This window comes from Eutrigla gurnardus (assembly GCF_963514095.1).
Source record: "Eutrigla gurnardus genome assembly, chromosome: 14".
In the NCBI taxonomy this organism is placed as follows: Eukaryota; Metazoa; Chordata; class Actinopteri; order Perciformes; family Triglidae; genus Eutrigla; species Eutrigla gurnardus.
Window position 1 is genome coordinate 5,512,270 of NC_139937.1, and position 8,620 is coordinate 5,520,889.

An 8,620-nucleotide genomic window follows, 5' to 3' on the forward strand; every position below is an offset into this window, starting at 1 on the left:
CAGTCAGTCTTATTTAAGGTCAGAACACAAACTCGGACTCTTGAAGAGAGCTTTAATATCTGACCATACTGAAGTTACTTTCACCCCTCTGGTGGTTCTATATGTAGTATTTACTAGAGGTGTAACGATTCATTCGATGAATCGATGAATCGATTGTCAGTCCTATAGATACTAAATCGATCTGCTACGATAAATAAATAGAATGAATCGTTTTGGCTTCACCAATAATCGATATAAATGCATTTAATCGAATGAATCGTGACTCTTACTTATGATTAATGTTTTAATACGTTTAAGACACATTCTCCCTGCCAGCATGTAGTCTATTGAATAATGTTCAAAATAACTGAGCAATGTTTAATTACATTTTTGTATTCAGCATAAAATATTATGCAGGACTACTTTTTTAGAGAATAAATATGTTATTTTTCACCTTTCAGAAGAATACAGATAGTCTCACTTGCATTATTGCATGTTTATTTCATGGATATAGAATTTTGGTTACAAGTTATTGAATCGAATCGTGGTTTACAGAATCGAATCGTTACAACAACAAAAAAATCGTCCTTGAATAGAATCGCCAACTACTGTATCGTTAATTTAATCGAATCGAATCGCTGTGAGGCTAAAGATTCACACCCCTAGTATTTACCCCTGTGCTTGTCCTGGAAAACAAAAGGGGGCCCACAAACCACCATGAAGCTGGTCACCAGGTCTGTCTCTATGTCAGCCACTAGGTGGCGACAAATATCCATCAATGGTACCTACAATACAGTGTTGGAAGCCATCAGTGAAGTGCTCCTGGAGACACTGTGAAATTCAGCAGGGCCACATAATGTTACATCTACTGGATTCATGAAGTGAGTATGAAGAGATGATCATTGTGGAGGAGCATGCTCAGCAGACATACATGTATAACACAAGGTAAAGAGTGTAAACGAAAGAGCTGTTTCAACAGCAAAACAGAGACACGTGCTGGCTCTCTCAAATTGAAAACTTCTCATTTGTTCTGGTGTAAAAGTTGAGGTTCAGTATTCATCCTTGACCTTGGAAACAGTTGACAAAACAAGATCACATTAAAAGGTCCATTGAGAAGCTGTTCTGTATCTTTTGAGCACATCACATGATCTTCATCAGTGGATGCAAAAAAACTAACTTCAGGTATTCACTTGAGCCTCTACTAGTATAATGTTTTTGAAGCTGTTAGAGGTTAATTTACAGCGTTTGTAAAAAAAACAACAACAACAACACACTCTTAAAACAGGCTATAATAGTATTTAAATATATTATTGAACCTAATTAGTATTATTCATAGTTTCTGGTGTCAACATAAGTGAAGGGTCAAATTGAGCTGTCACCTCGGTGAACGTGCCTGTGTCACGTCACCACAGATGCAGCAGGTCTACCTGTCAGTCATGTTAAACTTTGGGATGAGCCCACTAAAGACAACATGTAAACTAACTCTCAGCTGTGCGTGGTTTGCGTTTTCCCGACGGCCAGATTATTTAATGCCGGACTATTATAATTTTAAAAACTGTTGGCATAATAGTGTCTTTGTGTGGCTCCGTATCAACGCGCTTTTGTTAATTGGCCGGCCGGCTCAGAGAAAGCAGCATTCCCCGCTCCGGTCGTCAGGGATTTAGGGAAGGACTGAACCCGAGCCCCGACTGAGACAAACAATGGCAGCTATGAAAGGAGAGGGGAGGGTCGGCCTAATGCAAATATCCACTTTGTGCGCCTTAGAGAACCTGCACTAAACACTGACAACTACCAACTTCCACCAGAGTGAGTAGCCTGCACGTTTCATTTTAGCACACTGCTAGACAGCTTCTTTTTGGGTGACATTCCTCGCTGTTTTCTTTAACACAACACAAGTTCTCTCGCTCCTTTGCTCCAGCGACGAGTGTGGAAGCGAGGCGGGGACCGGGTGTGTGGAGACCGGGACGCCGCCGCAGCATCTCCGCGATGCGCCGAGTGCACCTGCCGAAGGACCGAGCGGAGAGGTAGGAAACAGCATCCCAGTAAGCTAGCAGTAGCCTAGCTTACCGTGAACGTACTTCCTAAACTTCCTAAACTTCCTTTCCCGTCACTTCGACGTTCACGTGCACGTTTTTCCTTCCCCTGTTTCCCACATTCCTCTGCGCTACTTTTCAAATGTACGAAGCTTTCGGTGGAAAACTTTTTATCGCGCTTTAACATTTTCTTTTCTCCCCCGTGCGGCTTATTTAGTGCAGCTAAAGCCTGTCTCCGGGAAAACGTGATTATCCTCAGACCATCGATGCGCTGGCTTTCATTCAAGACATGCATGAGAAAGGCTTTGCAACATAATAGACCAGTGGGAGCCTGTCTGCTTGTATAGACGTGGGGCGAATGGAGGGGAAGCTCGCTTGAATGTTGATATATTTGGGGTGAAAAACAGAACAGCGTTTTTGTCTAAAGTATAGGCTGTTACGTGCAAAATGTGAAATGTGGTGTTTATTTTAATGTGGGCTGGAAAACACCATGAAAGCACTTGGTAGATTTAAAAAAAAAAAAAAAACTCAACTCTGATCCCCCTTTTGCATCATCTCTGCAGCCTGCACCTTTTTTTGTGCCAGCGGTGAGCAAAAAAAGTCATGGAGTGAAATGCTACAGTAAAATCCCAGCATATCCCCCAGAGAAACATCAAAGCAGACTCAACATGAGGCCTTTATCTGAACAATTGCTCCATTCTGGCCTGCACCCCCGATCCCCCCACCCCCCAACAACCCTATTCCCAATTTCCACTTGATTAAGCCCTAAACTGAGCAGACTTGAATCTGGAGGGAAAATGCTTCACTAATTCTGCCTCTTAAGGTCTGACACAAAAGAAGGAAGACTTGTTCTCTGTTCTAATACAAATCCATAGGCTGACGAGACTTTTCTCTTCCGGGTTGAAAAGCTGAATTGTTGGACAAATATACACAAATGAAGAAGAAGTGACGGATGAGTATTTTCCAGTTTAATCGTCGTAAAGCTCCTGTTTAATTATTCCAACCTGAGGATGCACAACTGTATCACTGCGTTATGTAATAATTGTAACATAGTTGTGCAGTGGAACCAATGTATCTGGTGTTTTACACCAAACCAGAGTGAGATGTTTATTATTATCATACACGTGTAACCATCTATAAATGAAAATGCACGGGCAATTAGGCTGTTTATTTAGATGCGGACGCTAGTTTTCAAGGATCGGTGTGAATGCCACCAAAGCAGTTTATGACAACTCTTTACAACTCAGGTGAACTGCTCTGGCAGCTCCTGTTTGAGAGTCTCTTTATTGTTGTTTAGAAACAAACCTCAACCAAATCTGAACAGCACATATGAAATCCATTCTTTGCCATTGATTTTTCCAAGTATTGGCAAGAAATGATCTGTGATGGTGGAAGTATGCAGAAGCAGCCTGCAGACCACTGTACACATTCCCTCTCTGCCGGTGAGGTTGCCAGGCAATGTGAGCTGCTGGATGAAGGCTGCTCGGCCTTATTTCTCCCCGGCTCTCTCCACCTCTTTCTGTCTCGCGACCCCCCACCTCTCCTCTCAGCTTGCCGCTCCTCTTCTGCATACTAATAGATGGACAAAATGCTGATTACAAACCAGGCCTGTCAAACCGATTATTAATATTCTTTGCTTCGCAATCTGTTTACAGGGACAACGGTTAATGTGAGCGTCCTCTATTGTTATTGGGTTATATTTATGGTGTTCACTAATTCACCGTGAAATACAGTACAGACAGAAAGTCTACCAGTCTGGTCTGCTGGTGCTAGTCCTGAATGTTTTTCTGTCGCATGTTGTCCACCAGAGGAGGGCAGCGTCCGAGTCCTGTTGACAGTAAAACCAGCAGAGGACTGTGTTTTGACCCATTTCTGCTGTGACATGTTTTGATAAAATGTTTGTGAAATACCTTTAGGAGCTACAAACACTTTGTACACGAGACTATCTCCACGGCATCTTTAAACAGGAAGGAATCATTACTCCGACAACAACTCACAAACAGATGGCGAGTGTTTAGTTGACGTAAAAACAGGCACTTTCAATTGCAAAGGGAGGGCGATTCACCGACAGCACAATACAACGTCAGTGTAATGAACATGGGAATATGCTGTTTGTATTTAGTAGTCTTTGGATTATTTTGTCTTTTTTTTTTAAATGAGGATGAAAGCAGCTGGTATTTCACAGACCTGGTTGACACAGTAACAACTACATTGTTCTTTACCCACAATCATTTTCCCATATGAATTTGGACATTTAGAAATGTTTAAATCATAACATTTTTATAATATCAGACACATCATTTCCACTTTAAATGATGTGTAAAGTGCATATATGTATGGATTTCCCTTTGGCTCGCTTATGTTTTCCATGTTATGCTCATTTGTGCATTACGTTATCTCCCCCAGACATATAGGAAAGTATAGAAACTCAGCGTTTTGTCATTGAGGAGTTGCTCAGTGACAGAATTCCTCTTCCTGATAGGCCCTATCCTCAAGAGACAGGTATAATTAGAGCTATGGAAACAGGAAACACCTCGCCCTCCCTATCGTTTTCTCCCCCCTCTCTCTACCCCCTTTTCTCTCTCTCTCTGCACCTCTCTCTCTTCTCAGATGTGCATTTATTTGTACAAATTATCAGGTGTAGAGCGGTAGAGTGAGGCCTATAATGAGTCCTGTGATGGTTATCAGTGTGTCTTACATCCTTGAGTTTACTGGAAATGAGGACATGGATTTTGTTTTTTTCATCCAGAAAGCAATTAACAAGCTTCAGTTTGGACAATTGGAAAAAAAACATGCTTTCATTATAGATTCAATTGAAGATTTATATATATATATATATATATATATAGTTAAAAACAACAAGTAAACAATTCCATTACTTAAGTGCTTCCTTATTGCCAAAAAGCACAAAGGCATTCGATTTACAGTGACATGAAATACAAAAAACAAATCTCTTTATTACAGTTTTTTTAAGCATCTAATACCGATCGTCTACAGTTTTGTTGTTGGTCCACACATTGATGAATTGGCTAGTTGTTGGAGCATTAGTTTTTAGTTAAAAAAAAAAAACAGAATGTGACAGAATTAAACAGACATGTTTATTTATATTAATTTTCTTGAGGATGTCATATATATGAAATTTAAATATGTAATATGTCAAATAAATGACATTAACTGCAATTTCATGCCGTCTTAACCTCGATCCCCTTACACTCTTCAGCTTGACTTGACTTCACAATGCTTCGGCTTTGACTGCCAGTGATTCATTTGTGGTGGATATTTACACGCCCTCGGTAGTTCAACCCAACGTGGGGGATGTGGGACAGGAGCCTCTAATTTCTATTCCTTCCTCCAAAGATTACAGACCCTGGGGAGACCAGGTGTACAGTTGAGACCAAAGATTAGCCACCCATCGCACGTCCCTTCATCTCGGACCGCGTAAACGACGTGCATCACACTCCGTCTCTGTCACACATTTGCCTTTTCAGAGCTTCTCTTCACTTAACCCATTTCACAACAGTCTCGCCTTCTGCCCCGGCACGCAGAGTTCAAGAGAGAGAGAAGTCAGTGCTTTTTTATTGATTCAGAGAAGCGGGTCCCACCTTTCCCCTTCCTGGTGTGGAATGCACACCTGGAGGTGTTTGCTGAGTGGCTCTAGTAATCCATATAACAATGCAGGCCAACGTCGGGTGCCATCAGGAGCACTCGAGGCAGTTTGCCCCGACAGGCGCTGCATTGTCTCTGCAGATCAGTGATGCTGTTCACCTCTTTATTGTGACATTTATCTTTAATCCTTTCTATTACCGACAGCACAATCCACGCAAATTGCAGTCCACGTTTTAAGTTGACGAGTCTTTTAAATTGTCAGGAAAGGGAACTGATTTGAAATAATAATAACATAAACCTCAATCGTAACTTTTTTGTACATTGAAGGCCATGAATCGGGCAGAAAGCACAGGTGAAGTGCAGTTGTCTAGACTGTGTTGACACGGCAGGCCAGTTGAGTTGCATTGCTCCCGGGTCTCCCAGTGTACACACAGGAGGGAGATGGGTGCAGATAAAACGACTGGGTTACGCCCCGCCGAGGAATTGGGATGCCTGGGGGGCTGGGAAACTTTCTGCCTGGCTAGCCTTAATATTGTGATTCTCCTCAGTCAACACAAAGCAGTGCGTTTGATGGAACATGTCAGGTTCCTCCAGGACTCGGGGGCCGGCCCTCTCCTCTGGTTAGACAGCTGTCAGTCCCAGAGAAGCAGCGACTCGTGCATGTGTTGTTGGAGACTTCAAAGCCGGAGAGCGGAGCGAGGTGAGTGCTGAGTTTCAAAAAACAGTTGAGCAGCTTTAGCTGGTTTTAATTTGGATTCTTTGTCAGGTCGTTGAGTTAAGTTGAGCTCAGTGATCTCGGGGGCATTGTTCTGTCTGCTTGTGTGTGTTCTTATTTGTTCTCAGAATTAAACCCGTCTTCTGTGAGCAGCAGCCACAGTTAATTACACTTAAATCTAGGAGCAAAGACAAGCTAAGCACTATGATCGTTGTACAGTGTTTCATATACAGGATGGCATTATTGTTGACACTTAATAGCGTGAAAATAGTTTAGATTCAAAGAGAATTTGAATCTGTTAAATTAGTACTACTAATAGTGCTTATGTCGATCTACTGTATACTACTTTTGACTGGAAGAGTTTGTATTAATATAACAGTGATAACTAAAAAAATATACAGTGTCATACAGCCACAATGCATGCTTTATATGACAAAGTAAGCCAGTTTTAGTGGTTGTATGTTGTTGTTGAAGCAGATTGGTGCGTGGTGCTTGTGCAGGTCTGTGCAAGGATAGTAAAGTGTGTTTTAATATAGAAAATATTTTTTCATGGCCTGTTCTTCTTCCAATTAGATTTAACTCCATGCGATTAGACGTTAAAGGGGAGGAAAGCTTGACTGTGTTAGGGATAGCTTATTAAAAGATATAAATCTTGTGCATTAAATTATGAAGTGTAGTCATACTCCGCTGCGCTGCATGTCTACAGTTCGTGCTGCCGTGAATGCACACTCGGTCCGGCTGAGCTTGTCCTCTCCTTGACTCCCTGATGATTTCAACGGTGGGAGCCACTGCTGTAACTCGACCTTGCCTCCTCCAGCCACCTGTGCTCGCGCGCTCAGAGAAAACACTGGCTTTTGTGTTGGAGTGAGACGTCCACACAGCGAGGGGTCTAAGCTACGTTAGTCGTCTATGACAGGTGGCATACTCTTCCTCTGATTCCCCGCAGTAAAGAGCATGAATGTGGTCGGTGTGGAACAGCTGTACGCCACTGCCTTGGAGGTCGGGGGGGGGGTCTCTTTTCTGACAAAGACATCAGAAACAGAACGTCTTTAAATGTAGTTTTTAAGACACATTTCTTTTTAAACGCATCATTCGAATGTATGCATGTCTCTACGCAGATCTGGATCTCTCCCTGCGTGGCAGTGGGAGGCTGGGGGTTAGGGTGCTATGTGGGTGTTTGTGTTTGTGTAGCTGTGTGCATTTCTGTAGCGAGGTAATCAATCTGAATCCTGGAGCCGAAGGGCCGCGTCTGTTGGAGGAGGAACGGTTCGTTCCGAGCCCCCAGTAACTGTTTTTACCCGCCAGCTGGGAGTGCTGGAGAAGGGGGCAGAGGGGGCAGTAGCTCAGCCTGTGTGAACCTGGATGGTGATGTGATGTGAGTTCCCATGGCTGTGTGAGGCGGTCAGAAGGAGAGTGATGACTCGCTCACTCTGTCCTCTACACGGACTCAGCTGCTGTACATTCTGACCTGTAAGTATAAAACCTCTTCCAAAATGCACTTCTTCTCTCGTTTTTGTTTGTATGCGGCCAGAGTTCCTGAGTTAGTGACTCCTGCTGTATCCTTGTAGAAGAATCGTAGATAGACTCATCGTTGGAATTGTGTAATTGTTTTTTTTCTCATGCACTGAGAGTTGTCGTTGTCATAAGCAAGGAAGTGTACATGTTAAATGAATTAGCACCATATTTGATGATTGATTGATGTTTTAAGGAATGTTACAAGCAAAGTGCCAAAATCTGATTAGTTAATCAAATGAGCATTAAAGTAAATGAGAATGTGGCAGGTTTTTGCTGTTGGTCGGACAAAATAAGACACTTGAGAAACAGATTGATCAACAACGAAATCATCGTTAACAGCAACCCTGATTGAAATGGATTTCCTGAGTTTTTTGAAAAGGATGTTCAATTTAGATGCTTCCAACGGAGATCCCGCTGCTGTAAAGACACATGAGCATTAAAATGACTCTTTAATACTGTGATTACTGACAACATAATGACTTAACTGTTACAGTTTGATATATCATGCTTTACTTTAATACGGAAAAATGGGGTGAGGTTTTGTTGTTTTTGTTGTTGGGTGGCCTGTGTGTTACTGTGAGGTCGATACGAAGTGAGGTAGGACCAAGGTGTCACATTCCACAGTGTGGTGTGTTTGTGTGTGTGTTTGTGTGCGTGAGTGTGTGTGTGTGTTCATCACATGTACTTGATCTAATATTGCCTAAATTTAAAACAGTTAAACCTCACATGAATCCCTCCATATTGTAGTTAAAGTAAAGTACGTGTGCATGTA